Source organism: Engystomops pustulosus, chromosome 9 (assembly GCF_040894005.1).
Source record: "Engystomops pustulosus chromosome 9, aEngPut4.maternal, whole genome shotgun sequence".
In the NCBI taxonomy this organism is placed as follows: Eukaryota; Metazoa; Chordata; class Amphibia; order Anura; family Leptodactylidae; genus Engystomops; species Engystomops pustulosus.
In genome coordinates this window covers 68,086,866-68,109,086 of record NC_092419.1, presented here as the reverse complement: position 1 = coordinate 68,109,086, position 22,221 = coordinate 68,086,866, and the positions used below count along the sequence as shown (strand labels likewise).

Genomic DNA, 22,221 nt, shown 5'->3' with positions numbered 1-22,221 from the left:
CATCTTTGACAGAGAAACTAACAATTTTCAGGTTCAAAAAGGTCAACAGAACTTGGGATTCCCAGCCAGTCTCCCATGCTGGTGCTTGCCAAGCCTTAAGCTGCATTGTTGCTGCGATCTGACTAGAGCAGGCACATTCAGCTTAGAATGGCCGTTGACAGCAGCTGTTCAATTTGAACCTTCTTTTACTATCTCATAGAGAAACTAACACAATTTTCAGGTTCAAAAAGGTCAACGGAACTTGGGATTCCCAGCCAGTCTCCCATGCTGGTACTTGCCAAGCCTTAAGCTGCATTGCTGCTGCGATCTGACGAGAGCAGGCACATTCAGCTTAGAATGGCCGTTGACAGCAGCTGTTCAATTTGAACCTTCTTTTACTATCTCATAGAGAAACTAACACAATTTTCAGGTTCAAAAAGGTCAACAGAACTTGGGATTCCCAGCCAGTCTCCCATGCTGGTACTTGCCAAGCCTTAAGCTGCATTGCTGCTGCGATCTGACGAGAGCAGGCACATTCAGCTTAGAATGGCCGTTGACAGCAGCTGTTCAGTTTGAACCTTCTTTTACTATCTCATAGAGAAACTAACACAATTTTCAGGTTCAAAAAGGTCAACGGAACTTGGGATTCCCAGCCAGTCTCCCATGCTGGTACTTGCAAAGCCTTAAGCTGCATTGCTGCTGCGATCTGATGAGAGCAGGCACATTCAGCTTAGAATGGCCGTTGACAGCAGCTGTTCAATTTGAACCTTCTTTTACTATCTCATAGAGAAACTAACACAATTTTCAGGTTCAAAAAGGTCAACGGAACTTGGGATTCCCAGCCAGTCTCCCATGCTGGTACTTGCCAAGCCTTAAGCTGCTGCGATCTGACGAGAGCAGGCACATTCAGCTTAGAATGGCCGTTGACAGCAGCTGTTCAATTTGAACCTTCTTTTACTATCTCATAGAGAAACTAACACAATTTTCAGGTTCAAAAAGGTCAACAGAACTTGGGATTCCCAGCCAGTCTCCCATGCTGGTACTTGCCAAGCCTTAAGCTGCATTGCTGCTGCGATCTAACGAGAGCAGGCACATTCAGCTTAGAATGGCCGTTGACAGCAGCTGTTCAATTTGAACCTTCTTTTACCATCTTTGACAGAGAAACTAACAATTTTCAGGTTCAAGAAGGTCAACGGAACTTGGGATTCCCAGCCAGTCTCCCATGCTGGTACTTGCCAAGCCTTAAGCTGCATTGCTGCTGCGATCTGACGAGAGCAGGCACATTCAGCTTAGAATGGCCGTTGACAGCAGCTGTTCAATTTGAACCTTCTTTTAATATCTCATAGAGAAACTAACACAATTTTCAGGTTCAAAAAGGTCAACGGAACTTAGGATTCCCAGCCAGTCTCCCATGCTGGTACTTGCCAAGCCTTAAGCTGCATTGCTGCTGCGAACTGTCGAGAGCAGGCACATTCAGCTTAGAATGGCCGTTAGCAGCAACTGTTCAATTTGAACCTTCTTTTACTATCTCATAGAGAAACTAACACAATTTTCAGGTTCAAAAAGGTCAACGGAACTTGGGATTCCCAGCCAGTCTCCCATGCTGGTACTTGCCAAGCCTTAAGCTGCTGCGATCTGACGAGAGCAGGCACATTCAGCTTAGAATGGCCGTTGACAGCAGCTGTTCAATTTGAACCTTCTTTTACTATCTCATAGAAAAACTAACACAATTTTCAGGTTCAAAAAGGTCAACAGAACTTGGGATTCCCAGCCAGTCTCCCATGCTGGTACTTGCCAAGCCTTAAGCTGCATTGCTGCTGCGATCTAACGAGAGCAGGCACATTCAGCTTAGAATGGCCGTTGACAGCAGCTGTTCAATTTGAACCTTCTTTTACCATCTTTGACAGAGAAACTAACAATTTTCAGGTTCAAAAAGGTCAACGGAACTTGGGATTCCCAGCCAGTCTCCCATGCTGGTACTTGCCAAGCCTTAAGCTGCATTGCTGCTGCGATCTGACGAGAGCAGGCACATTCAGCTTAGAATGGCCGTTGACAGCAGCTGCCTAATTTCTACTTTCTTTTACTATCTCATAGAGAAACTAACACAATTTTCAGGTTCAAAAAGCTCAACGGAACTTGGGATTCCCAGCCAGTCTCCCATGCTGGTACTTGCCAAGCCTTAAGCTGCATTGCTGCTGCGATCTGACGAGAGCAGGCACATTCAGCTTAGAAGGGCCGTTGACAGCAGCTGTTCAATTTGAACCTTCTTTTACTATCTCATAGAGAAACTAACACAATTTTCAGGTTCAAAAAGGTCAACGGAACTTGGGATTCCCAGCCAGTCTCCCATGCTGGTACTTGCCAAGCCTTAAGCTGCATTGATGCTGCGATCTGACGAGAGCAGGCACATTCAGCTTAGAATGGCCGTTGACAGCAGCTGTTCAGTTTGAACCTTCTTTTACTATCTCATAGAGAAACTAACACAATTTTCAGGTTCAAAAAGGTCAACGGAACTTGGGATTCACAGCCAGTCTCCCATGCTGGTACTTGCCAAGCCTTAAGCTGCATTTCTGCTGCGATCTGACGAGAGCAGGCACATTCAGCTTAGAATGGCCGTTGACAGCAGCTGTTCAATTTGAACCTTCTTTTACTATCTCATAGAGAAACTAACACAATTTTCAGGTTCAAAAAGGTCAACAGAACTTGGGATTCCCAGCCAGTCTCCCATGCTGGTACTTGCCAAGACTTAAGCTGCATTGCTGCTGCGATCTGACGAGAGCAGGCACATTCAGCTTAGAATGGCCGTTGACAGCAGCTGTTCAATTTGAACCTTCTTTTACTATCTCATAGAGAAACTAACACAATTTTCAGGTTCAAAAAGGTCAACGGAACTTGGGATTCCCAGCCAGTCTCCCATGCTGTTACTTGCCAAGCCTAAAGCTGCATTGCTGCTGCGATCTGACGAGAGCAGGCACATTCAGCTTAGAATGGCCGTTGACAGCAGCTGTTCAGTTTGAACCTTCTTTTACTATCTCATAGAGAAACTAACACAATTTTCAGGTTCAAAAAGGTCAACGGAACTTGGGATTCCCAGCCAGTCTCCCATGCTGGTACTTGCCAAGCCTTAAGCTGCATTGCTGCTGCGATCTGACGAGAGCAGGCACATTCAGCTTAGAATGGCCGTTGACAGCAGCTGTTCAATTTGAACCTTCTTTTACTATCTCATAGAGAAACTAACACAATTTTCAGGTTCAAAAAGGTCAACGGAACTTGGGATTCCCAGCCAGTCTCCCATGCTGGTACTTGCCAAGCCTTAAGCTGCATTGCTGCTGCGATCTGACGAAAGCAGGCACATTCAGCTTAGAATGGCCGTTGACAGCAGTTGTTCAATTTGAACCTTCTTTTACTATCTCATAGAGAAACTAACACAATTTTCAGGTTCAAAAAGGTCAACAGAACTTGGGATTCCCAGCCAGTCTCCCATGCTGGTACTTGACAAGCCTTAAGCTGCATTGCTGCTGCGATCTGACGAGAGCAGGCACATTCAGCTTAGAATGGCCGTTGACAGCAGCTGTTCAATTTGAACCTTCTTTTACTATCTCATAGAGAAACTAACACAATTTTCAGGTTCAAAAAGGTCAACGGAACTTGGGATTCCCAGCCAGTCTCCCATGCTGGTACTTGCCAAGCCTTAAGCTGCATTGCTGCTGCGATCTGACGAGAGCAGGCACATTCAGCTTAGAATGGCCGTTGACAGCAGCTGTTCAATTTGAACCTTCTTTTACTATCTCATAGAGAAACTAACACAATTTTCAGGTTCAAAAAGGTCAACAGAACTTGGGATTCCCAGCCAGTCTCCCATGCTGGTACTTGCCAAGCCTTAAGCTGCATTGCTGCTGCGATCTGACGAGAGCAGGCACATTCAGCTTAGAATGGCCGTTGACATCAGCTGTTCAATTTGAACCTTCTTTTACCATCTTTGACAGAGAAACTAACAATTTTCAGGTTCAAAAAGGTCAACGGAACTTGGGATTCCCAGCCAGTCTCCCATGCTGGTACTTGCCAAGCCTTAAGCTGCATTGCTGCTGCGATCTGACGAGAGCAGGCACATTCAGCTTAGAATGGCCGTTGACAGCAGCTGTTCAATTTGAACCTTCTTTTAATATCTCATAGAGAAACTAACACAATTTTCAGGTTCAAAAAGGTCAACAGAACTTAGGATTCCCAGCCAGTCTCCCATGCTGGTACTTGCCAAGCCTTAAGCTGCATTGCTGCTGCGATCTGACGAGAGCAGGCACATTCAGCTTAGAATGGCCGTTGACAGCAGCTGTTCAATTTGAACCTTCTTTTACCATCTTTGACAGAGAAACTAACAATTTTCAGGTTCAAAAAGGTCAACGGAACTTGGGATTCCCAGCCAGTCTCCCATGCTGGTACTTGCCAAGCCTTAAGCTGCATTGCTGCTGCGATCTGACGAGAGCAGGCACATTCAGCTTAGAATGGCCGTTGACAGCAGCTGCCTAATTTCTACTTTCTTTTACTATCTCATAGAGAAACTAACACAATTTTCAGGTTCAAAAAGGTCAACGGAACTTGGGATTCCCAGCCAGTCTCCCATGCTGGTACTTGCCAAGCCTTAAGCTGCATTGCTGCTGCGATCTGACGAGAGCAGGCACATTCAGCTTAGAATGGCCGTTGACAGAAGGTGTTCAATTTGAACCTTCTTTTACTATCTCATAGAGAAACTAACACAATTTTCAGGTTCAAAAAGGTCAACAGAACTTGGGATTCCCAGCCAGTCTCCCATGCTGGTACTTGCCAAGCCTTAAGCTGCATTGATGCTGCGATCTGACGAGAGCAGGCACATTCAGCTTAGAATGGCCGTTGACAGCAGCTGTTCAGTTTGAACCTTCTTTTACTATCTCATAGAGAAACTAACACAATTTTCAGGTTCAAAAAGGTCAACGGAACTTGGGATTCACAGCCAGTCTCCCATGCTGGTACTTGCCAAGCCTTAAGCCGCATCGCTGCTTTGATCCGACAAGAGCACGCACATTCAGCTTAGAATGGCCGTTGACAGCAGCTGTTCAATTTGAACCTTCTTTTACTATCTCATAGAGAAACTAACACAATTTTCAGGTTCAAAAAGGTCAACGGAACTTTGGATTCCCAGCCAGTTTCCCATGCTGGTACTTGCCAAGCCTTAAGCTGCATTGCTGCTGCGATCTGACGAGAGCAGGCACATTCAGCTTAGAATGGCCGTTGACAGCAGCTGTTCAATTTGAACCTTCTTTTACTATCTCATAGAGAAACTAACACAATTTTCAGGTTCAAAAAGGTCAACAGAACTTGGGATTCCCAGCCAGTCTCCCATGCTGGTACTTGCCAAGCCTTAAGCTGCATTGCTGCTGCGATCTGACGAGAGCAGGCACATTCAGCTTAGAATGGCCGTTGACAGCAGCTGTTCAGTTTGAACCTTCTTTTACTATCTCATAGAGAAACTAACACAATTTTCAGGTTCAAAAAGGTCAATGGAACTTGGGATTCACAGCCAGTCTCCCATGCTGGTACTTGCCAAGCCTTAAGCCGCATCGCTGCTGTGATCCGACAAGAGCACGCACATTCAGCTTAGAAGGGCCGTTGACAGCAGCTGTTCAATTTGAACCTTCTTTTACTATCTCATAGAGAAACTAACACAATTTTCAGGTTCAAAAAGGTCAACGGAACTTGGGATTCCCAGCCAGTCTCCCATGCTGGTACTTGCCAAGCCTTAAGCTGCATTGCTGCTGCGATCTGACGAGAGCAGGCACATTCAGCTTAGAATGGCCGTTGACAGCAGCTGTTCAATTTGAACCTTCTTTTACTATCTCATAGAGAAACTAACACAATTTTCAGGTTCAAAAAGGTCAACAGAACTTGGGATTCCCAGCCAGTCTCCCATGCTGGTACTTGCCAAGCCTTAAGCTGCATTGCTGCTGCGATCTGACGAGAGCAGGCACATTCAGCTTAGAATGGCCGTTGACAGCAGCTGTTCAATTTGAACCTTCTTTTACTATCTCATAGAGAAACTAACACAATTTTCAGGTTCAAAAAGGTCAACGGAACTTGGGATTCCCAGCCAGTCTCCCATGCTGTTACTTGCCAAGCCTAAAGCTGCATTGCTGCTGCGATCTGACGAGAGCAGGCACATTCAGCTTAGAATGGCCGTTGACAGCAGCTGTTCAGTTTGAACCTTCTTTTACTATCTCATAGAGAAACTAACACAATTTTCAGGTTCAAAAAGGTCAACGGAACTTGGGATTCCCAGCCAGTCTCCCATGCTGGTACTTGCCAAGCCTTAAGCTGCATTGCTGCTGCGATCTGACGAGAGCAGGCACATTCAGCTTAGAATGGCCGTTGACAGCAGCTGTTCAATTTGAACCTTCTTTTACCATCTTTGACAGAGAAACTAACAATTTTCAGGTTCAAAAAGGTCAACAGAACTTGGGATTCCCAGCCAGTCTCCCATGCTGGTGCTTGCCAAGCCTTAAGCTGCATTGTTGCTGCGATCTGACTAGAGCAGGCACATTCAGCTTAGAATGGCCGTTGACAGCAGCTGTTCAATTTGAACCTTCTTTTACTATCTCATAGAGAAACTAACACAATTTTCAGGTTCAAAAAGGTCAACGGAACTTGGGATTCCCAGCCAGTCTCCCATGCTGGTACTTGCCAAGCCTTAAGCTGCATTGCTGCTGCGATCTGACGAGAGCAGGCACATTCAGCTTAGAATGGCCGTTGACAGCAGCTGTTCAATTTGAACCTTCTTTTACTATCTCATAGAGAAACTAACACAATTTTCAGGTTCAAAAAGGTCAACGGAACTTGGGATTCCCAGCCAGTCTCCCATGCTGTTACTTGCCAAGCCTAAAGCTGCATTGCTGCTGCGATCTGACGAGAGCAGGCACATTCAGCTTAGAATGGCCGTTGACAGCAGCTGTTCAGTTTGAACCTTCTTTTACTATCTCATAGAGAAACTAACACAATTTTCAGGTTCAAAAAGGTCAACGGAACTTGGGATTCCCAGCCAGCCTCCCATGCTGGTACTTGCCAAGCCTTAAGCTGCATTGCTGCTGCGATCTGACGAGAGCAGGCACATTCAGCTTAGAATGGCCGTTGACAGCAGCTGTTCAATTTGAACCTTCTTTTACCATCTTTGACAGAGAAACTAACAATTTTCAGGTTCAAAAAGGTCAACAGAACTTGGGATTCCCAGCCAGTCTCCCATGCTGGTGCTTGCCAAGCCTTAAGCTGCATTGTTGCTGCGATCTGACTAGAGCAGGCACATTCAGCTTAGAATGGCCGTTGACAGCAGCTGTTCAATTTGAACCTTCTTTTACTATCTCATAGAGAAACTAACACAATTTTCAGGTTCAAAAAGGTCAACGGAACTTGGGATTCCCAGCCAGTCTCCCATGCTGGTACTTGCCAAGCCTTAAGCTGCATTGCTGCTGCGATCTGACGAGAGCAGGCACATTCAGCTTAGAATGGCCGTTGACAGCAGCTGTTCAATTTGAACCTTCTTTTACTATCTCATAGAGAAACTAACACAATTTTCAGGTTCAAAAAGGTCAACAGAACTTGGGATTCCCAGCCAGTCTCCCATGCTGGTACTTGCCAAGCCTTAAGCTGCATTGCTGCTGCGATCTGACGAGAGCAGGCACATTCAGCTTAGAATGGCCGTTGACAGCAGCTGTTCAGTTTGAACCTTCTTTTACTATCTCATAGAGAAACTAACACAATTTTCAGGTTCAAAAAGGTCAACGGAACTTGGGATTCCCAGCCAGTCTCCCATGCTGGTACTTGCAAAGCCTTAAGCTGCATTGCTGCTGCGATCTGATGAGAGCAGGCACATTCAGCTTAGAATGGCCGTTGACAGCAGCTGTTCAATTTGAACCTTCTTTTACTATCTCATAGAGAAACTAACACAATTTTCAGGTTCAAAAAGGTCAACGGAACTTGGGATTCCCAGCCAGTCTCCCATGCTGGTACTTGCCAAGCCTTAAGCTGCTGCGATCTGACGAGAGCAGGCACATTCAGCTTAGAATGGCCGTTGACAGCAGCTGTTCAATTTGAACCTTCTTTTACTATCTCATAGAGAAACTAACACAATTTTCAGGTTCAAAAAGGTCAACAGAACTTGGGATTCCCAGCCAGTCTCCCATGCTGGTACTTGCCAAGCCTTAAGCTGCATTGCTGCTGCGATCTAACGAGAGCAGGCACATTCAGCTTAGAATGGCCGTTGACAGCAGCTGTTCAATTTGAACCTTCTTTTACCATCTTTGACAGAGAAACTAACAATTTTCAGGTTCAAGAAGGTCAACGGAACTTGGGATTCCCAGCCAGTCTCCCATGCTGGTACTTGCCAAGCCTTAAGCTGCATTGCTGCTGCGATCTGACGAGAGCAGGCACATTCAGCTTAGAATGGCCGTTGACAGCAGCTGTTCAATTTGAACCTTCTTTTAATATCTCATAGAGAAACTAACACAATTTTCAGGTTCAAAAAGGTCAACGGAACTTAGGATTCCCAGCCAGTCTCCCATGCTGGTACTTGCCAAGCCTTAAGCTGCATTGCTGCTGCGAACTGTCGAGAGCAGGCACATTCAGCTTAGAATGGCCGTTAGCAGCAACTGTTCAATTTGAACCTTCTTTTACTATCTCATAGAGAAACTAACACAATTTTCAGGTTCAAAAAGGTCAACGGAACTTGGGATTCCCAGCCAGTCTCCCATGCTGGTACTTGCCAAGCCTTAAGCTGCTGCGATCTGACGAGAGCAGGCACATTCAGCTTAGAATGGCCGTTGACAGCAGCTGTTCAATTTGAACCTTCTTTTACTATCTCATAGAAAAACTAACACAATTTTCAGGTTCAAAAAGGTCAACAGAACTTGGGATTCCCAGCCAGTCTCCCATGCTGGTACTTGCCAAGCCTTAAGCTGCATTGCTGCTGCGATCTAACGAGAGCAGGCACATTCAGCTTAGAATGGCCGTTGACAGCAGCTGTTCAATTTGAACCTTCTTTTACCATCTTTGACAGAGAAACTAACAATTTTCAGGTTCAAAAAGGTCAACGGAACTTGGGATTCCCAGCCAGTCTCCCATGCTGGTACTTGCCAAGCCTTAAGCTGCATTGCTGCTGCGATCTGACGAGAGCAGGCACATTCAGCTTAGAATGGCCGTTGACAGCAGCTGCCTAATTTCTACTTTCTTTTACTATCTCATAGAGAAACTAACACAATTTTCAGGTTCAAAAAGCTCAACGGAACTTGGGATTCCCAGCCAGTCTCCCATGCTGGTACTTGCCAAGCCTTAAGCTGCATTGCTGCTGCGATCTGACGAGAGCAGGCACATTCAGCTTAGAAGGGCCGTTGACAGCAGCTGTTCAATTTGAACCTTCTTTTACTATCTCATAGAGAAACTAACACAATTTTCAGGTTCAAAAAGGTCAACGGAACTTGGGATTCCCAGCCAGTCTCCCATGCTGGTACTTGCCAAGCCTTAAGCTGCATTGATGCTGCGATCTGACGAGAGCAGGCACATTCAGCTTAGAATGGCCGTTGACAGCAGCTGTTCAGTTTGAACCTTCTTTTACTATCTCATAGAGAAACTAACACAATTTTCAGGTTCAAAAAGGTCAACGGAACTTGGGATTCACAGCCAGTCTCCCATGCTGGTACTTGCCAAGCCTTAAGCTGCATTTCTGCTGCGATCTGACGAGAGCAGGCACATTCAGCTTAGAATGGCCGTTGACAGCAGCTGTTCAATTTGAACCTTCTTTTACTATCTCATAGAGAAACTAACACAATTTTCAGGTTCAAAAAGGTCAACAGAACTTGGGATTCCCAGCCAGTCTCCCATGCTGGTACTTGCCAAGACTTAAGCTGCATTGCTGCTGCGATCTGACGAGAGCAGGCACATTCAGCTTAGAATGGCCGTTGACAGCAGCTGTTCAATTTGAACCTTCTTTTACTATCTCATAGAGAAACTAACACAATTTTCAGGTTCAAAAAGGTCAACGGAACTTGGGATTCCCAGCCAGTCTCCCATGCTGTTACTTGCCAAGCCTAAAGCTGCATTGCTGCTGCGATCTGACGAGAGCAGGCACATTCAGCTTAGAATGGCCGTTGACAGCAGCTGTTCAGTTTGAACCTTCTTTTACTATCTCATAGAGAAACTAACACAATTTTCAGGTTCAAAAAGGTCAACGGAACTTGGGATTCCCAGCCAGTCTCCCATGCTGGTACTTGCCAAGCCTTAAGCTGCATTGCTGCTGCGATCTGACGAGAGCAGGCACATTCAGCTTAGAATGGCCGTTGACAGCAGCTGTTCAATTTGAACCTTCTTTTACTATCTCATAGAGAAACTAACACAATTTTCAGGTTCAAAAAGGTCAACGGAACTTGGGATTCCCAGCCAGTCTCCCATGCTGGTACTTGCCAAGCCTTAAGCTGCATTGCTGCTGCGATCTGACGAAAGCAGGCACATTCAGCTTAGAATGGCCGTTGACAGCAGTTGTTCAATTTGAACCTTCTTTTACTATCTCATAGAGAAACTAACACAATTTTCAGGTTCAAAAAGGTCAACAGAACTTGGGATTCCCAGCCAGTCTCCCATGCTGGTACTTGACAAGCCTTAAGCTGCATTGCTGCTGCGATCTGACGAGAGCAGGCACATTCAGCTTAGAATGGCCGTTGACAGCAGCTGTTCAATTTGAACCTTCTTTTACTATCTCATAGAGAAACTAACACAATTTTCAGGTTCAAAAAGGTCAACGGAACTTGGGATTCCCAGCCAGTCTCCCATGCTGGTACTTGCCAAGCCTTAAGCTGCATTGCTGCTGCGATCTGACGAGAGCAGGCACATTCAGCTTAGAATGGCCGTTGACAGCAGCTGTTCAATTTGAACCTTCTTTTACTATCTCATAGAGAAACTAACACAATTTTCAGGTTCAAAAAGGTCAACAGAACTTGGGATTCCCAGCCAGTCTCCCATGCTGGTACTTGCCAAGCCTTAAGCTGCATTGCTGCTGCGATCTGACGAGAGCAGGCACATTCAGCTTAGAATGGCCGTTGACATCAGCTGTTCAATTTGAACCTTCTTTTACCATCTTTGACAGAGAAACTAACAATTTTCAGGTTCAAAAAGGTCAACGGAACTTGGGATTCCCAGCCAGTCTCCCATGCTGGTACTTGCCAAGCCTTAAGCTGCATTGCTGCTGCGATCTGACGAGAGCAGGCACATTCAGCTTAGAATGGCCGTTGACAGCAGCTGTTCAATTTGAACCTTCTTTTAATATCTCATAGAGAAACTAACACAATTTTCAGGTTCAAAAAGGTCAACAGAACTTAGGATTCCCAGCCAGTCTCCCATGCTGGTACTTGCCAAGCCTTAAGCTGCATTGCTGCTGCGATCTGACGAGAGCAGGCACATTCAGCTTAGAATGGCCGTTGACAGCAGCTGTTCAATTTGAACCTTCTTTTACCATCTTTGACAGAGAAACTAACAATTTTCAGGTTCAAAAAGGTCAACGGAACTTGGGATTCCCAGCCAGTCTCCCATGCTGGTACTTGCCAAGCCTTAAGCTGCATTGCTGCTGCGATCTGACGAGAGCAGGCACATTCAGCTTAGAATGGCCGTTGACAGCAGCTGCCTAATTTCTACTTTCTTTTACTATCTCATAGAGAAACTAACACAATTTTCAGGTTCAAAAAGGTCAACGGAACTTGGGATTCCCAGCCAGTCTCCCATGCTGGTACTTGCCAAGCCTTAAGCTGCATTGCTGCTGCGATCTGACGAGAGCAGGCACATTCAGCTTAGAATGGCCGTTGACAGAAGGTGTTCAATTTGAACCTTCTTTTACTATCTCATAGAGAAACTAACACAATTTTCAGGTTCAAAAAGGTCAACAGAACTTGGGATTCCCAGCCAGTCTCCCATGCTGGTACTTGCCAAGCCTTAAGCTGCATTGATGCTGCGATCTGACGAGAGCAGGCACATTCAGCTTAGAATGGCCGTTGACAGCAGCTGTTCAGTTTGAACCTTCTTTTACTATCTCATAGAGAAACTAACACAATTTTCAGGTTCAAAAAGGTCAACGGAACTTGGGATTCACAGCCAGTCTCCCATGCTGGTACTTGCCAAGCCTTAAGCCGCATCGCTGCTTTGATCCGACAAGAGCACGCACATTCAGCTTAGAATGGCCGTTGACAGCAGCTGTTCAATTTGAACCTTCTTTTACTATCTCATAGAGAAACTAACACAATTTTCAGGTTCAAAAAGGTCAACGGAACTTTGGATTCCCAGCCAGTTTCCCATGCTGGTACTTGCCAAGCCTTAAGCTGCATTGCTGCTGCGATCTGACGAGAGCAGGCACATTCAGCTTAGAATTGCCGTTGACAGCAGCTGTTCAATTTGAACCTTCTTTTACTATCTCATAGAGAAACTAACACAATTTTCAGGTTCAAAAAGGTCAACGGAACTTGGGATTCCCAGCCAGTCTCCCATGCTGTTACTTGTCAAGCCTAAAGCTGCATTGCTGCTGCGATCTGACGAGAGCAGGCACATTCAGCTTAGAATGGCCGTTGACAGCAGCTGTTCAGTTTGAACCTTCTTTTACTATCTCATAGAGAAACTAACACAATTTTCAGGTTCAAAAAGGTCAACGGAACTTGGGATTCCCAGCCAGTCTCCCATGCTGGTACTTGCCAAGCCTTAAGCTGCATTGCTGCTGCGATCTGACGAGAGCAGGCACATTCAGCTTAGAATGGCCGTTGACAGCAGCTGTTCAATTTGAACCTTCTTTTACTATCTCATAGAGAAACTAACACAATTTTCAGGTTCAAAAAGGTCAACGGAACTTGGGATTCCCAGCCAGTCTCCCATGCTGGTACTTGCCAAGCCTTAAGCTGCATTGCTGCTGCGATCTGACGAGAGCAGGCACATTCAGCTTAGAATAGCCGTTGACAGCAGCTCTTCAATTTGAACCTTCTTTTAATATCTCATAGAGAAACTAACACAATTTTCAGGTTCAAAAAGGTCAACGGAACTTAGGATTCCCAGCCAGTCTCCCATGCTGGTACTTGCCAAGCTTTAAGCTGCATTGCTGCTGCGAACTGACGAGAGCAGGCACATTCAGCTTAGAATGGCCGTTAGCAGCAGCTGTTCAATTTGAACCTTCTTTTAATATCTCATAGAGAAACTAACACAATTTTCAGGTTCAAAAAGGTCAACGGAACTTGGGATTCCCAGCCAGTCTCCCATGCTGGTACTTGCCAAGCCTTAAGCTGCTGTGATCTGACGAGAGCAGGCACATTCAGCTTAGAATGGCTGTTGACAGCAGCTGTTCAATTTGAACCTTCTTTTACTATCTCATAGAAAAACTAACACAATTTTCAGGTTCAAAAAGGTCAACAGAACTTGGGATTCCCAGCCAGTCTCCCATGCTGGTACTTGCCAAGCCTTAAGCTGCATTGCTGCTGCGATCTAACGAGAGCAGGCACATTCAGCTTAGAATGGCCGTTGACAGCAGCTGTTCAATTTGAACCTTCTTTTACCATCTTTGACAGAGAAACTAACAATTTTCAGGTTCAAAAAGGTCAACGGAACTTGGGATTCCCAGCCAGTCTCCCATGCTGGTACTTGCCAAGCCTAAAGCTGCATTGCTGCTGCGATCTGACGAGAGCAGGCACATTCAGCTTAGAATGGCCGTTGACAGCAGCTGTTCAGTTTGAAGCTTCTTTTACTATCTCATAGAGAAACTAACACAATTTTCAGGTTCAAAAAGGTCAACAGAACTTGGGATTCCCAGCCAGTCTCCCATGCTGGTACTTGCCAAGCCTTAAGCTGCATTGCTGCTGTGATCTGACGAGAGCAGGCACATTCAGCTTAGAATGGCCGTTGACAGCAGCTGTTCAATTTGAACCTTCTTTTACTATCTCATAGAAAAACTAACACAATTTTCAGGTTCAAAAAGGTCAACAGAACTTGGGATTCCCAGCCAGTCTCCCATGCTGGTACTTGCCAAGCCTTAAGCTGCATTGATGCTGCGATCTGACGAGAGCAGGCACATTCAGCTTAGAATGGCCGTTGACAGCAGCTGTTCAGTTTGAACCTTCTTTTACTATCTCATAGAGAAACTAACACAATTTTCAGGTTCAAAAAGGTCAACAGAACTTGGGATTCCCAGCCAGTCTCCCATGCTGGTACTTGCCAAGCCTTAAGCTGCATTGCTGCTGCGATCTGACGAGAGCAGGCACATTCAGCTTAGAATGGCCGTTGACATCAGCTGTTCAATTTGAACCTTCTTTTACCATCTTTGACAGAGAAACTAACAATTTTCAGGTTCAAAAAGGTCAACGGAACTTGGGATTCCCAGCCAGTCTCCCATGCTGGTACTTGCCAAGCCTTAAGCTGCATTGCTGCTGCGATCTGACGAGAGCAGGCACATTCAGCTTAGAATGGCCGTTGACAGCAGCTGTTCAATTTGAACCTTCTTTTAATATCTCATAGAGAAACTAACACAATTTTCAGGTTCAAAAAGGTCAACAGAACTTAGGATTCCCAGCCAGTCTCCCATGCTGGTACTTGCCAAGCCTTAAGCTGCATTGCTGCTGCGATCTGACGAGAGCAGGCACATTCAGCTTAGAATGGCCGTTGACAGCAGCTGTTCAATTTGAACCTTCTTTTACCATCTTTGACAGAGAAACTAACAATTTTCAGGTTCAAAAAGGTCAACGGAACTTGGGATTCCCAGCCAGTCTCCCATGCTGGTACTTGCCAAGCCTTAAGCTGCATTGCTGCTGCGATCTGACGAGAGCAGGCACATTCAGCTTAGAATGGCCGTTGACAGCAGCTGCCTAATTTCTACTTTCTTTTACTATCTCATAGAGAAACTAACACAATTTTCAGGTTCAAAAAGGTCAACGGAACTTGGGATTCCCAGCCAGTCTCCCATGCTGGTACTTGCCAAGCCTTAAGCTGCATTGCTGCTGCGATCTGACGAGAGCAGGCACATTCAGCTTAGAATGGCCGTTGACAGAAGCTGTTCAATTTGAACCTTCTTTTACTATCTCATAGAGAAACTAACACAATTTTCAGGTTCAAAAAGGTCAACAGAACTTGGGATTCCCAGCCAGTCTCCCATGCTGGTACTTGCCAAGCCTTAAGCTGCATTGATGCTGCGATCTGACGAGAGCAGGCACATTCAGCTTAGAATGGCCGTTGACAGCAGCTGTTCAGTTTGAACCTTCTTTTACTATCTCATAGAGAAACTAACACAATTTTCAGGTTCAAAAAGGTCAACGGAACTTGGGATTCACAGCCAGTCTCCCATGCTGGTACTTGCCAAGCCTTAAGCCGCATCGCTGCTTTGATCCGACAAGAGCACGCACATTCAGCTTAGAATGGCCGTTGACAGCAGCTGTTCAATTTGAACCTTCTTTTACTATCTCATAGAGAAACTAACACAATTTTCAGGTTCAAAAAGGTCAACGGAACTTTGGATTCCCAGCCAGTTTCCCATGCTGGTACTTGCCAAGCCTTAAGCTGCATTGCTGCTGCGATCTGACGAGAGCAGGCACATTCAGCTTAGAATTGCCGTTGACAGCAGCTGTTCAATTTGAACCTTCTTTTACTATCTCATAGAGAAACTAACACAATTTTCAGGTTCAAAAAGGTCAACGGAACTTGGGATTCCCAGCCAGTCTCCCATGCTGTTACTTGTCAAGCCTAAAGCTGCATTGCTGCTGCGATCTGACGAGAGCAGGCACATTCAGCTTAGAATGGCCGTTGACAGCAGCTGTTCAGTTTGAACCTTCTTTTACTATCTCATAGAGAAACTAACACAATTTTCAGGTTCAAAAAGGTCAACGGAACTTGGGATTCCCAGCCAGTCTCCCATGCTGGTACTTGCCAAGCCTTAAGCTGCATTGCTGCTGCGATCTGACGAGAGCAGGCACATTCAGCTTAGAATGGCCGTTGACAGCAGCTGTTCAATTTGAACCTTCTTTTACTATCTCATAGAGAAACTAACACAATTTTCAGGTTCAAAAAGGTCAACGGAACTTGGGATTCCCAGCCAGTCTCCCATGCTGGTACTTGCCAAGCCTTAAGCTGCATTGCTGCTGCGATCTGACGAGAGCAGGCACATTCAGCTTAGAATAGCCGTTGACAGCAGCTCTTCAATTTGAACCTTCTTTTAATATCTCATAGAGAAACTAACACAATTTTCAGGTTCAAAAAGGTCAACGGAACTTAGGATTCCCAGCCAGTCTCCCATGCTGGTACTTGCCAAGCTTTAAGCTGCATTGCTGCTGCGAACTGACGAGAGCAGGCACATTCAGCTTAGAATGGCCGTTAGCAGCAGCTGTTCAATTTGAACCTTCTTTTAATATCTCATAGAGAAACTAACACAATTTTCAGGTTCAAAAAGGTCAACGGAACTTGGGATTCCCAGCCAGTCTCCCATGCTGGTACTTGCCAAGCCTTAAGCTGCTGTGATCTGACGAGAGCAGGCACATTCAGCTTAGAATGGCTGTTGACAGCAGCTGTTCAATTTGAACCTTCTTTTACTATCTCATAGAAAAACTAACACAATTTTCAGGTTCAAAAAGGTCAACAGAACTTGGGATTCCCAGCCAGTCTCCCATGCTGGTACTTGCCAAGCCTTAAGCTGCATTGCTGCTGCGATCTAACGAGAGCAGGCACATTCAGCTTAGAATGGCCGTTGACAGCAGCTGTTCAATTTGAACCTTCTTTTACCATCTTTGACAGAGAAACTAACAATTTTCAGGTTCAAAAAGGTCAACGGAACTTGGGATTCCCAGCCAGTCTCCCATGCTGGTACTTGCCAAGCCTAAAGCTGCATTGCTGCTGCGATCTGACGAGAGCAGGCACATTCAGCTTAGAATGGCCGTTGACAGCAGCTGTTCAGTTTGAACCTTCTTTTACTATCTCATAGAGAAACTAACACAATTTTCAGGTTCAAAAAGGTCAACAGAACTTGGGATTCCCAGCCAGTCTCCCATGCTGGTACTTGCCAAGCCTTAAGCTGCATTGCTGCTGTGATCTGACGAGAGCAGGCACATTCAGCTTAGAATGGCCGTTGACAGCAGCTGTTCAATTTGAACCTTCTTTTACTATCTCATAGAAAAACTAACACAATTTTCAGGTTCAAAAAGGTCAACAGAACTTGGGATTCCCAGCCAGTCTCCCATGCTGGTACTTGCCAAGCCTTAAGCTGCATTGCTGCTGCGATCTGACGAGAGCAGGCACATTCAGCTTAGAATGGCCGTTGACAGCAGCTGTTCAATTTGAACCTTCTTTTACCATCTTTGACAGAGAAACTAACAATTTTCAGGTTCAAAAAGGTCAACGGAACTTGGGATTCCCAGCCAGTCTCCCATGCTGGTACTTGCCAAGCCTTAAGCTGCATTGCTGCTGCGATCTGACGAGAGCAGGCACATTCAGCTTAGAATGGCCGTTGACAGCAGCTGTTCAATTTGAACCTTCTTTTAATATCTCATAGAGAAACTAACACAATTTTCAGGTTCAAAAAGGTCAACGGAACTTAGGATTCCCAGCCAGTCTCCCATGCTGGTACTTGCCAAGCCTTAAGCTGCATTGTTGCTGCGATCTGACGAGAGCAGGCACATTCAGCTTAGAATGGCCGTTAGCAGCAGCTGTTCAATTTGAACCTTCTTTTACTATCTCATAGAGAAACTAACACAATTTTCAGGTTCAAAAAGGTCAACGGAACTTGGGATTCCCAGCCAGTCTCCCATGCTGGTACTTGCCAAGCCTTAAGCTGCTGCGATCTGACGAGAGCAGGCACATTCAGCTTAGAATGGCCGTTGACAGCAGCTGTTCAATTTGAACCTTCTTTTACCATCTTTGACAGAGAAACTAACAATTTTCAGGTTCACAAAGGTCAACGGAACTTGGGATTCCCAGCCAGTCTCCCATGCTGGTACTTGCCAAGCCTTAAGCTGCATTGCTGCTGCGATCTGACGAGAGCAGGCACATTCAGCTTAGAATGGCTGTTGACAGCAGCTGCTTAATTTCTACTTTCTTTTACTATCTCATAGAGAAACTAACACAATTTTCAGGTTCAAAAAGCTCAACGGAACTTGGGATTCCCAGCCAGTCTCCCATGCTGGTACTTGCCAAGCCTTAAGCTGCATTGCTGCTGCGATCTGACGAGAGCAGGCACATTCAGCTTAGAAGGGCCGTTGACAGCAGCTGTTCAATTTGAACCTTCTTTTACTATCTCATAGAGAAACTAACACAAGTTTCAGGTTCAAAAAGGTCAACGGAACTTGGGATTCCCAGCCAGTCTCCCATGCTGGTACTTGCCAAGCCTTAAGCTGCATTGATGCTGCGATCTGACGAGAGCAGGCACATTCAGCTTAGAATGGCCGTTGACAGCAGCTGTTCAGTTTGAACCTTCTTTTACTATCTCATAGAGAAAATAACACAATTTTCAGGTTCAAAAAGGTCAACGGAACTTGGGATTCCCAGCCAGTCTCCCATGCTGGTACTTGCCAAGCCTTAAGCTGCATTGCTGCTGCGATCTGACGAGAGCAGGCACATTCAGCTTAGAATGGCCGTTGACAGCAGCTGTTCAATTTGAACCTTCTTTTACCATCTTTGACAGAGAAACTAACAATTTTCAAGTTCAAAAAGGTCAACAGAACTTGGGATTCCCAGCCAGTCTCCCATGCTGGTGCTTGCCAAGCCTTAAGCTGCATTGTTGCTGCGATCTGACTAGAGCAGGCACATTCAGCTTAGAATGGCCGTTGACAGCAGCTGTTCAATTTGAACCTTCTTTTACTATCTCATAGAGAAACTAACACAATTTTCAGGTTCAAAAAGGTCAACGGAACTTGGGATTCCCAGCCAGTCTCCCATGCTGGTACTTGCCAAGCCTTAAGCTGCATTGATGCTGTGATCTGACGAGAGCAGGCACATTCAGCTTAGAATGGCCGTTGACAGCAGCTGTTCAGTTTGAACCTTCTTTTACTATCTCATAGAGAAACTAACACAATTTTCAGGTTCAAAAAGGTCAACGGAACTTGGGATTCACAGCCAGTCTCCCATGCTGGTACTTGCCAAGCCTTAAGCCGCATCGCTGCTGTGATCCGACAAGAGCACACACATTCAGCTTAGAATGGCCGTTGACAGCAGCTGTTCAATTTGAACCTTCTTTTACTATCTCATAGAGAAACTAACACAATTTTCAGGTTCAAAAAGGTTAACGGAACTTGGGATTCCCAGCCAGTCTCCCATGCTGGTACTTGCCAAGCCTTAAGCTGCATTGCTGCTGCGATCTGACGAGAGCAGGCACATTCAGCTTAGAATGGCCGTTGACAGCAGCTGTTCAATTTGAACCTTCTTTTACTATCTCATAGAGAAACTAACACAATTTTCAGGTTCAAAAAGGTCAACAGAACTTGGGATTCCCAGCCAGTCTCCCATGCTGGTACTTGCCAAGACTTAAGCTGCATTGCTGCTGCGATCTGACGAGAGCAGGCACATTCAGCTTAGAATTGCCGTTGACTGCAGCTGTTCAATTTGAACCTTCTTTTACTATCTCATAGAGAAACTAACACAATTTTCAGGTTCAAAAAGGTCAACGGAACTTGGGATTCCCAGCCAGTCTCCCATGCTGTTACTTGCCAAGCCTAAAGCTGCATTGCTGCTGCGATCTGACGAGAGCAGGCACATTCAGCTTAGAATGGCCGTTGACAGCAGCTGTTCAGTTTGAACCTTCTTTTACTATCTCATAGAGAAACTAACACAATTTTCAGGTTCAAAAAGGTCAATGGAACTTGGGATTCCCAGCCAGTCTCCCATGCTGGTACTTGCCAAGCCTTAAGCTGCATTGCTGCTGCGATCTGACGAGAGCAGGCACATTCAGCTTAGAATGGCCGTTGACAGCAGCTGTTCAATTTGAACCTTCTTTTACTATCTCATAGAGAAACTAACACAATTTTCAGGTTCAAAAAGGTCAACGGAACTTGGGATTCACAGCCAGTCTCCCATGCTGGTACTTGCCAAGCCTTAAGCTGCATTGCTGCTGCGATCTGACGAGAGCAGGCACATTCAGCTTAGAATGGCCGTTGACAGCAGCTGTTCAATTTGAACCTTTTTTTACTATCTCATAGAGAAACTAACACAATTTTCAGGTTCAAAAAGGTCAACAGAACTTGGGATTCCGAGCCAGTCTCCCATGCTGGTACTTGCCAAGCCTTAAGCTGCATTGCTGCTGCGATCTGACGAGAGCAGGCACATTCAGCTTAGAATGGCCGTTGACAGCAGCTGTTCAATTTGAACCTTCTTTTACTATCTCATAGAGAAACTAACACAATTTTCAGGTTCAAAAAGGTCAACAGAACTTGGGATTCCCAGCCAGTCTCCCATGCTGGTACTTGCCAAGCCTTAAGCTGCTGCAATCTGAAGAGAGCAGGCACATTCAGCTTAGAATGGCCGTTGACAGCAGCTGTTCAATTTGAACCTTCTTTTACTATCTTATAGAGAAACTAACACAATTTTCAGGTTCAAAAAGGTCAACAGAACTTGGGATTCCCAGCCAGCCTCCCTTGCTGGTACTTGCCAAGCCTTAAGCTGCATCGGCGCTGCGATCTGACAAGAGCACGCACATTCAGCTTAGAATGGCCGTTGACAGCAGCTGTTCAATTTGAACCTTCTTTTACTATCTCATAGAGAAACTAACACAATTTTCAGGTTCAAAAAGGTCAACAGAACTTGGGATTCCCAGCCAGTCTCCCATGCTGGTACTTGCCAAGCCTTAAGCTGCATTGCTGCTGCGATCTGACGAGAGCAGGCACATTCAGCTTAGAATGGCCGTTGACAGCAGCTGTTCAATTTGAACCTTCTTTTACTATCTCATAGAGAAACTAACACAATTTTCAGGTTCAAAAAGGTCAACGGAACTTGGGATTCCCAGGCAGTCTGCCATGCTGGTACTTGCCAAGCCTTAAGCTGCTGCGATCTGAAGAGAGCAGGCACATTCAGCTTAGAATGGCCGTTGACAGCAGCTGTTCAATTTGAACTTTCTTTTACTATCTTATAGAGAAACTAACACAATTTTCAGGTTCAAAAAGGTCAACGGAACTTGGGATTCCCAGCCAGTCTCCCATGCTGGTACTTGCCAAGCCTTAAGCTGCATTGCTGCTGCGATCTGACGAGAGCAGGCACATTCAGCTTAGAATGGCCGTTGACAGCAGCTGTTCAATTTGAACCTTCTTTTACTATCTCATAGAGAAACTAACACAATTTTCAGGTTCAAAAAGGTCAACGGAACTTGGGATTCCCAGCCAGTCTCCCATGCTGGTACTTGCCAAGCCTTAAGCTGCATTGCTGCTGCGATCTGACGAGAGCAGGCACATTCAGCTTAGAATGGCCGTTGACAGCAGCTGTTCAATTTGAACCTTCTTTTACTATCTCATAGAGAAACTAACACAATTTTCAGGTTCAAAAAGGTCAACAGAACTTGGGATTCCCAGCCAGTCTCCCATGCTGGTACTTGCCAAGCCTTAAGCTGCATTGCTGCTGCGATCTGACGAGAGCAGGCACATTCAGCTTAGAATGGCCGTTGACAGCAGCTGGTCAATTTGAACCTTCTTTTAATATCTCATAGAGAAACTAACACAATTTTCAGGTTCAAAAAGGTCAACGGAACTTAGGATTCCCAGCCAGTCTCCCATGCTGGTACTTGCCAAGCCTTAAGCTGCATTGCTGCTGCGAACTGACGAGAGCAGGCACATTCAGCTTAGAATGGCCGTTAGCAGCAGCTGTTCAATTTGAACCTTCTTTTACTATCTCATAGAGAAACTAACACAATTTTCAGGTTCAAAAAGGTCAACGGAACTTGGGATTCCCAGCCAGTCTCCCATGCTGGTACTTGCCAAGCCTTAAGCTGCTGCGACCTGACGAGAGCAGGCACATTCAGCTTAGAATGGCCGTTGACAGCAGCTGTTCAATTTGAACCTTCTTTTACTATCTCATAGAAAAACTAACACAATTTTCAGGTTCAAAAAGGTCAACAGAACTTGGGATTCCCAGCCAGTCTCCCATGCTGGTACTTGCCAAGCCTTAAGCTGCATTGCTGCTGCGATCTAACGAGAGCAGGCACATTCAGCTTAGAATGGCCGTTGACAGCAGCTGTTCAATTTGAACCTTCTTTTA

At 45.5% G+C, this 22,221-nt stretch overlaps 93 pseudogenes; all 93 read right to left on the bottom strand.

Moving 5' to 3' along the window:
• Positions 1-229: 229 nt before the first annotated feature.
• On the bottom strand, positions 230-348 carry LOC140100666 (5S ribosomal RNA; annotated as a pseudogene).
• A 70-nt stretch (positions 349-418) lies between these two features.
• LOC140080845 (5S ribosomal RNA) lies at positions 419-537 on the bottom strand (annotated as a pseudogene).
• A 70-nt stretch (positions 538-607) lies between these two features.
• Positions 608-726, bottom strand: LOC140089698 (5S ribosomal RNA; annotated as a pseudogene).
• A 251-nt stretch (positions 727-977) lies between these two features.
• Positions 978-1,096, bottom strand: LOC140083101 (5S ribosomal RNA; annotated as a pseudogene).
• A 70-nt stretch (positions 1,097-1,166) lies between these two features.
• Positions 1,167-1,285, bottom strand: LOC140100665 (5S ribosomal RNA; annotated as a pseudogene).
• A 440-nt stretch (positions 1,286-1,725) lies between these two features.
• On the bottom strand, positions 1,726-1,844 carry LOC140083100 (5S ribosomal RNA; annotated as a pseudogene).
• Positions 1,845-1,914: 70 nt separating this feature from the next.
• Positions 1,915-2,033, bottom strand: LOC140100664 (5S ribosomal RNA; annotated as a pseudogene).
• Positions 2,034-2,103: 70 nt separating this feature from the next.
• LOC140096056 (5S ribosomal RNA) lies at positions 2,104-2,222 on the bottom strand (annotated as a pseudogene).
• A 70-nt stretch (positions 2,223-2,292) lies between these two features.
• On the bottom strand, positions 2,293-2,411 carry LOC140084382 (5S ribosomal RNA; annotated as a pseudogene).
• Positions 2,412-2,481: 70 nt separating this feature from the next.
• LOC140092652 (5S ribosomal RNA) lies at positions 2,482-2,600 on the bottom strand (annotated as a pseudogene).
• Positions 2,601-2,670: 70 nt separating this feature from the next.
• LOC140090339 (5S ribosomal RNA) lies at positions 2,671-2,789 on the bottom strand (annotated as a pseudogene).
• A 70-nt stretch (positions 2,790-2,859) lies between these two features.
• LOC140090765 (5S ribosomal RNA) lies at positions 2,860-2,978 on the bottom strand (annotated as a pseudogene).
• Positions 2,979-3,048: 70 nt separating this feature from the next.
• Positions 3,049-3,167, bottom strand: LOC140100662 (5S ribosomal RNA; annotated as a pseudogene).
• Positions 3,168-3,237: 70 nt separating this feature from the next.
• On the bottom strand, positions 3,238-3,356 carry LOC140085176 (5S ribosomal RNA; annotated as a pseudogene).
• A 70-nt stretch (positions 3,357-3,426) lies between these two features.
• Positions 3,427-3,545, bottom strand: LOC140086189 (5S ribosomal RNA; annotated as a pseudogene).
• Positions 3,546-3,615: 70 nt separating this feature from the next.
• On the bottom strand, positions 3,616-3,734 carry LOC140100660 (5S ribosomal RNA; annotated as a pseudogene).
• Positions 3,735-3,804: 70 nt separating this feature from the next.
• On the bottom strand, positions 3,805-3,923 carry LOC140080844 (5S ribosomal RNA; annotated as a pseudogene).
• A 70-nt stretch (positions 3,924-3,993) lies between these two features.
• On the bottom strand, positions 3,994-4,112 carry LOC140100659 (5S ribosomal RNA; annotated as a pseudogene).
• Positions 4,113-4,182: 70 nt separating this feature from the next.
• Positions 4,183-4,301, bottom strand: LOC140086833 (5S ribosomal RNA; annotated as a pseudogene).
• Positions 4,302-4,371: 70 nt separating this feature from the next.
• On the bottom strand, positions 4,372-4,490 carry LOC140100658 (5S ribosomal RNA; annotated as a pseudogene).
• A 70-nt stretch (positions 4,491-4,560) lies between these two features.
• Positions 4,561-4,679, bottom strand: LOC140100657 (5S ribosomal RNA; annotated as a pseudogene).
• A 70-nt stretch (positions 4,680-4,749) lies between these two features.
• LOC140085729 (5S ribosomal RNA) lies at positions 4,750-4,868 on the bottom strand (annotated as a pseudogene).
• Positions 4,869-5,127: 259 nt separating this feature from the next.
• LOC140095364 (5S ribosomal RNA) lies at positions 5,128-5,246 on the bottom strand (annotated as a pseudogene).
• A 70-nt stretch (positions 5,247-5,316) lies between these two features.
• LOC140080843 (5S ribosomal RNA) lies at positions 5,317-5,435 on the bottom strand (annotated as a pseudogene).
• Positions 5,436-5,694: 259 nt separating this feature from the next.
• LOC140100656 (5S ribosomal RNA) lies at positions 5,695-5,813 on the bottom strand (annotated as a pseudogene).
• Positions 5,814-5,883: 70 nt separating this feature from the next.
• Positions 5,884-6,002, bottom strand: LOC140080842 (5S ribosomal RNA; annotated as a pseudogene).
• Positions 6,003-6,072: 70 nt separating this feature from the next.
• LOC140090764 (5S ribosomal RNA) lies at positions 6,073-6,191 on the bottom strand (annotated as a pseudogene).
• A 70-nt stretch (positions 6,192-6,261) lies between these two features.
• On the bottom strand, positions 6,262-6,380 carry LOC140100655 (5S ribosomal RNA; annotated as a pseudogene).
• A 259-nt stretch (positions 6,381-6,639) lies between these two features.
• LOC140100654 (5S ribosomal RNA) lies at positions 6,640-6,758 on the bottom strand (annotated as a pseudogene).
• Positions 6,759-6,828: 70 nt separating this feature from the next.
• LOC140090763 (5S ribosomal RNA) lies at positions 6,829-6,947 on the bottom strand (annotated as a pseudogene).
• A 70-nt stretch (positions 6,948-7,017) lies between these two features.
• Positions 7,018-7,136, bottom strand: LOC140084844 (5S ribosomal RNA; annotated as a pseudogene).
• A 259-nt stretch (positions 7,137-7,395) lies between these two features.
• Positions 7,396-7,514, bottom strand: LOC140100653 (5S ribosomal RNA; annotated as a pseudogene).
• Positions 7,515-7,584: 70 nt separating this feature from the next.
• On the bottom strand, positions 7,585-7,703 carry LOC140080841 (5S ribosomal RNA; annotated as a pseudogene).
• A 70-nt stretch (positions 7,704-7,773) lies between these two features.
• LOC140089695 (5S ribosomal RNA) lies at positions 7,774-7,892 on the bottom strand (annotated as a pseudogene).
• Positions 7,893-8,143: 251 nt separating this feature from the next.
• Positions 8,144-8,262, bottom strand: LOC140083099 (5S ribosomal RNA; annotated as a pseudogene).
• A 70-nt stretch (positions 8,263-8,332) lies between these two features.
• On the bottom strand, positions 8,333-8,451 carry LOC140100651 (5S ribosomal RNA; annotated as a pseudogene).
• A 440-nt stretch (positions 8,452-8,891) lies between these two features.
• On the bottom strand, positions 8,892-9,010 carry LOC140083098 (5S ribosomal RNA; annotated as a pseudogene).
• Positions 9,011-9,080: 70 nt separating this feature from the next.
• On the bottom strand, positions 9,081-9,199 carry LOC140100650 (5S ribosomal RNA; annotated as a pseudogene).
• A 70-nt stretch (positions 9,200-9,269) lies between these two features.
• LOC140096055 (5S ribosomal RNA) lies at positions 9,270-9,388 on the bottom strand (annotated as a pseudogene).
• A 70-nt stretch (positions 9,389-9,458) lies between these two features.
• On the bottom strand, positions 9,459-9,577 carry LOC140084381 (5S ribosomal RNA; annotated as a pseudogene).
• A 70-nt stretch (positions 9,578-9,647) lies between these two features.
• Positions 9,648-9,766, bottom strand: LOC140092651 (5S ribosomal RNA; annotated as a pseudogene).
• A 70-nt stretch (positions 9,767-9,836) lies between these two features.
• Positions 9,837-9,955, bottom strand: LOC140090338 (5S ribosomal RNA; annotated as a pseudogene).
• A 70-nt stretch (positions 9,956-10,025) lies between these two features.
• Positions 10,026-10,144, bottom strand: LOC140090762 (5S ribosomal RNA; annotated as a pseudogene).
• A 70-nt stretch (positions 10,145-10,214) lies between these two features.
• LOC140100648 (5S ribosomal RNA) lies at positions 10,215-10,333 on the bottom strand (annotated as a pseudogene).
• Positions 10,334-10,403: 70 nt separating this feature from the next.
• Positions 10,404-10,522, bottom strand: LOC140085175 (5S ribosomal RNA; annotated as a pseudogene).
• A 70-nt stretch (positions 10,523-10,592) lies between these two features.
• Positions 10,593-10,711, bottom strand: LOC140086188 (5S ribosomal RNA; annotated as a pseudogene).
• A 70-nt stretch (positions 10,712-10,781) lies between these two features.
• Positions 10,782-10,900, bottom strand: LOC140100647 (5S ribosomal RNA; annotated as a pseudogene).
• A 70-nt stretch (positions 10,901-10,970) lies between these two features.
• LOC140080840 (5S ribosomal RNA) lies at positions 10,971-11,089 on the bottom strand (annotated as a pseudogene).
• A 70-nt stretch (positions 11,090-11,159) lies between these two features.
• LOC140100646 (5S ribosomal RNA) lies at positions 11,160-11,278 on the bottom strand (annotated as a pseudogene).
• A 70-nt stretch (positions 11,279-11,348) lies between these two features.
• On the bottom strand, positions 11,349-11,467 carry LOC140086832 (5S ribosomal RNA; annotated as a pseudogene).
• Positions 11,468-11,537: 70 nt separating this feature from the next.
• Positions 11,538-11,656, bottom strand: LOC140100645 (5S ribosomal RNA; annotated as a pseudogene).
• Positions 11,657-11,726: 70 nt separating this feature from the next.
• LOC140100644 (5S ribosomal RNA) lies at positions 11,727-11,845 on the bottom strand (annotated as a pseudogene).
• Positions 11,846-11,915: 70 nt separating this feature from the next.
• LOC140085728 (5S ribosomal RNA) lies at positions 11,916-12,034 on the bottom strand (annotated as a pseudogene).
• A 259-nt stretch (positions 12,035-12,293) lies between these two features.
• On the bottom strand, positions 12,294-12,412 carry LOC140098555 (5S ribosomal RNA; annotated as a pseudogene).
• A 70-nt stretch (positions 12,413-12,482) lies between these two features.
• On the bottom strand, positions 12,483-12,601 carry LOC140092645 (5S ribosomal RNA; annotated as a pseudogene).
• A 70-nt stretch (positions 12,602-12,671) lies between these two features.
• LOC140100643 (5S ribosomal RNA) lies at positions 12,672-12,790 on the bottom strand (annotated as a pseudogene).
• A 70-nt stretch (positions 12,791-12,860) lies between these two features.
• LOC140083052 (5S ribosomal RNA) lies at positions 12,861-12,979 on the bottom strand (annotated as a pseudogene).
• A 440-nt stretch (positions 12,980-13,419) lies between these two features.
• LOC140083097 (5S ribosomal RNA) lies at positions 13,420-13,538 on the bottom strand (annotated as a pseudogene).
• A 70-nt stretch (positions 13,539-13,608) lies between these two features.
• LOC140086313 (5S ribosomal RNA) lies at positions 13,609-13,727 on the bottom strand (annotated as a pseudogene).
• Positions 13,728-13,797: 70 nt separating this feature from the next.
• LOC140090497 (5S ribosomal RNA) lies at positions 13,798-13,916 on the bottom strand (annotated as a pseudogene).
• Positions 13,917-13,986: 70 nt separating this feature from the next.
• Positions 13,987-14,105, bottom strand: LOC140085727 (5S ribosomal RNA; annotated as a pseudogene).
• Positions 14,106-14,175: 70 nt separating this feature from the next.
• Positions 14,176-14,294, bottom strand: LOC140080838 (5S ribosomal RNA; annotated as a pseudogene).
• A 70-nt stretch (positions 14,295-14,364) lies between these two features.
• LOC140100642 (5S ribosomal RNA) lies at positions 14,365-14,483 on the bottom strand (annotated as a pseudogene).
• A 70-nt stretch (positions 14,484-14,553) lies between these two features.
• LOC140086830 (5S ribosomal RNA) lies at positions 14,554-14,672 on the bottom strand (annotated as a pseudogene).
• Positions 14,673-14,742: 70 nt separating this feature from the next.
• LOC140100640 (5S ribosomal RNA) lies at positions 14,743-14,861 on the bottom strand (annotated as a pseudogene).
• Positions 14,862-14,931: 70 nt separating this feature from the next.
• LOC140100639 (5S ribosomal RNA) lies at positions 14,932-15,050 on the bottom strand (annotated as a pseudogene).
• A 70-nt stretch (positions 15,051-15,120) lies between these two features.
• LOC140085726 (5S ribosomal RNA) lies at positions 15,121-15,239 on the bottom strand (annotated as a pseudogene).
• A 259-nt stretch (positions 15,240-15,498) lies between these two features.
• LOC140098554 (5S ribosomal RNA) lies at positions 15,499-15,617 on the bottom strand (annotated as a pseudogene).
• Positions 15,618-15,687: 70 nt separating this feature from the next.
• Positions 15,688-15,806, bottom strand: LOC140092644 (5S ribosomal RNA; annotated as a pseudogene).
• A 70-nt stretch (positions 15,807-15,876) lies between these two features.
• LOC140100638 (5S ribosomal RNA) lies at positions 15,877-15,995 on the bottom strand (annotated as a pseudogene).
• Positions 15,996-16,065: 70 nt separating this feature from the next.
• On the bottom strand, positions 16,066-16,184 carry LOC140083051 (5S ribosomal RNA; annotated as a pseudogene).
• Positions 16,185-16,624: 440 nt separating this feature from the next.
• LOC140083096 (5S ribosomal RNA) lies at positions 16,625-16,743 on the bottom strand (annotated as a pseudogene).
• Positions 16,744-16,813: 70 nt separating this feature from the next.
• LOC140086301 (5S ribosomal RNA) lies at positions 16,814-16,932 on the bottom strand (annotated as a pseudogene).
• Positions 16,933-17,002: 70 nt separating this feature from the next.
• On the bottom strand, positions 17,003-17,121 carry LOC140090496 (5S ribosomal RNA; annotated as a pseudogene).
• A 70-nt stretch (positions 17,122-17,191) lies between these two features.
• On the bottom strand, positions 17,192-17,310 carry LOC140080837 (5S ribosomal RNA; annotated as a pseudogene).
• A 70-nt stretch (positions 17,311-17,380) lies between these two features.
• On the bottom strand, positions 17,381-17,499 carry LOC140100636 (5S ribosomal RNA; annotated as a pseudogene).
• A 70-nt stretch (positions 17,500-17,569) lies between these two features.
• On the bottom strand, positions 17,570-17,688 carry LOC140095419 (5S ribosomal RNA; annotated as a pseudogene).
• Positions 17,689-17,939: 251 nt separating this feature from the next.
• Positions 17,940-18,058, bottom strand: LOC140090142 (5S ribosomal RNA; annotated as a pseudogene).
• Positions 18,059-18,128: 70 nt separating this feature from the next.
• LOC140096052 (5S ribosomal RNA) lies at positions 18,129-18,247 on the bottom strand (annotated as a pseudogene).
• A 70-nt stretch (positions 18,248-18,317) lies between these two features.
• Positions 18,318-18,436, bottom strand: LOC140084380 (5S ribosomal RNA; annotated as a pseudogene).
• A 70-nt stretch (positions 18,437-18,506) lies between these two features.
• On the bottom strand, positions 18,507-18,625 carry LOC140100635 (5S ribosomal RNA; annotated as a pseudogene).
• A 259-nt stretch (positions 18,626-18,884) lies between these two features.
• On the bottom strand, positions 18,885-19,003 carry LOC140094190 (5S ribosomal RNA; annotated as a pseudogene).
• A 259-nt stretch (positions 19,004-19,262) lies between these two features.
• Positions 19,263-19,381, bottom strand: LOC140086660 (5S ribosomal RNA; annotated as a pseudogene).
• A 70-nt stretch (positions 19,382-19,451) lies between these two features.
• LOC140095288 (5S ribosomal RNA) lies at positions 19,452-19,570 on the bottom strand (annotated as a pseudogene).
• A 70-nt stretch (positions 19,571-19,640) lies between these two features.
• On the bottom strand, positions 19,641-19,759 carry LOC140090761 (5S ribosomal RNA; annotated as a pseudogene).
• Positions 19,760-19,829: 70 nt separating this feature from the next.
• On the bottom strand, positions 19,830-19,948 carry LOC140087952 (5S ribosomal RNA; annotated as a pseudogene).
• A 70-nt stretch (positions 19,949-20,018) lies between these two features.
• Positions 20,019-20,137, bottom strand: LOC140086538 (5S ribosomal RNA; annotated as a pseudogene).
• Positions 20,138-20,207: 70 nt separating this feature from the next.
• On the bottom strand, positions 20,208-20,326 carry LOC140088396 (5S ribosomal RNA; annotated as a pseudogene).
• A 440-nt stretch (positions 20,327-20,766) lies between these two features.
• Positions 20,767-20,885, bottom strand: LOC140080836 (5S ribosomal RNA; annotated as a pseudogene).
• A 251-nt stretch (positions 20,886-21,136) lies between these two features.
• Positions 21,137-21,255, bottom strand: LOC140100634 (5S ribosomal RNA; annotated as a pseudogene).
• Positions 21,256-21,325: 70 nt separating this feature from the next.
• Positions 21,326-21,444, bottom strand: LOC140100633 (5S ribosomal RNA; annotated as a pseudogene).
• A 70-nt stretch (positions 21,445-21,514) lies between these two features.
• Positions 21,515-21,633, bottom strand: LOC140080835 (5S ribosomal RNA; annotated as a pseudogene).
• Positions 21,634-22,073: 440 nt separating this feature from the next.
• On the bottom strand, positions 22,074-22,192 carry LOC140083094 (5S ribosomal RNA; annotated as a pseudogene).
• Positions 22,193-22,221: the final 29 nt, after the last annotated feature.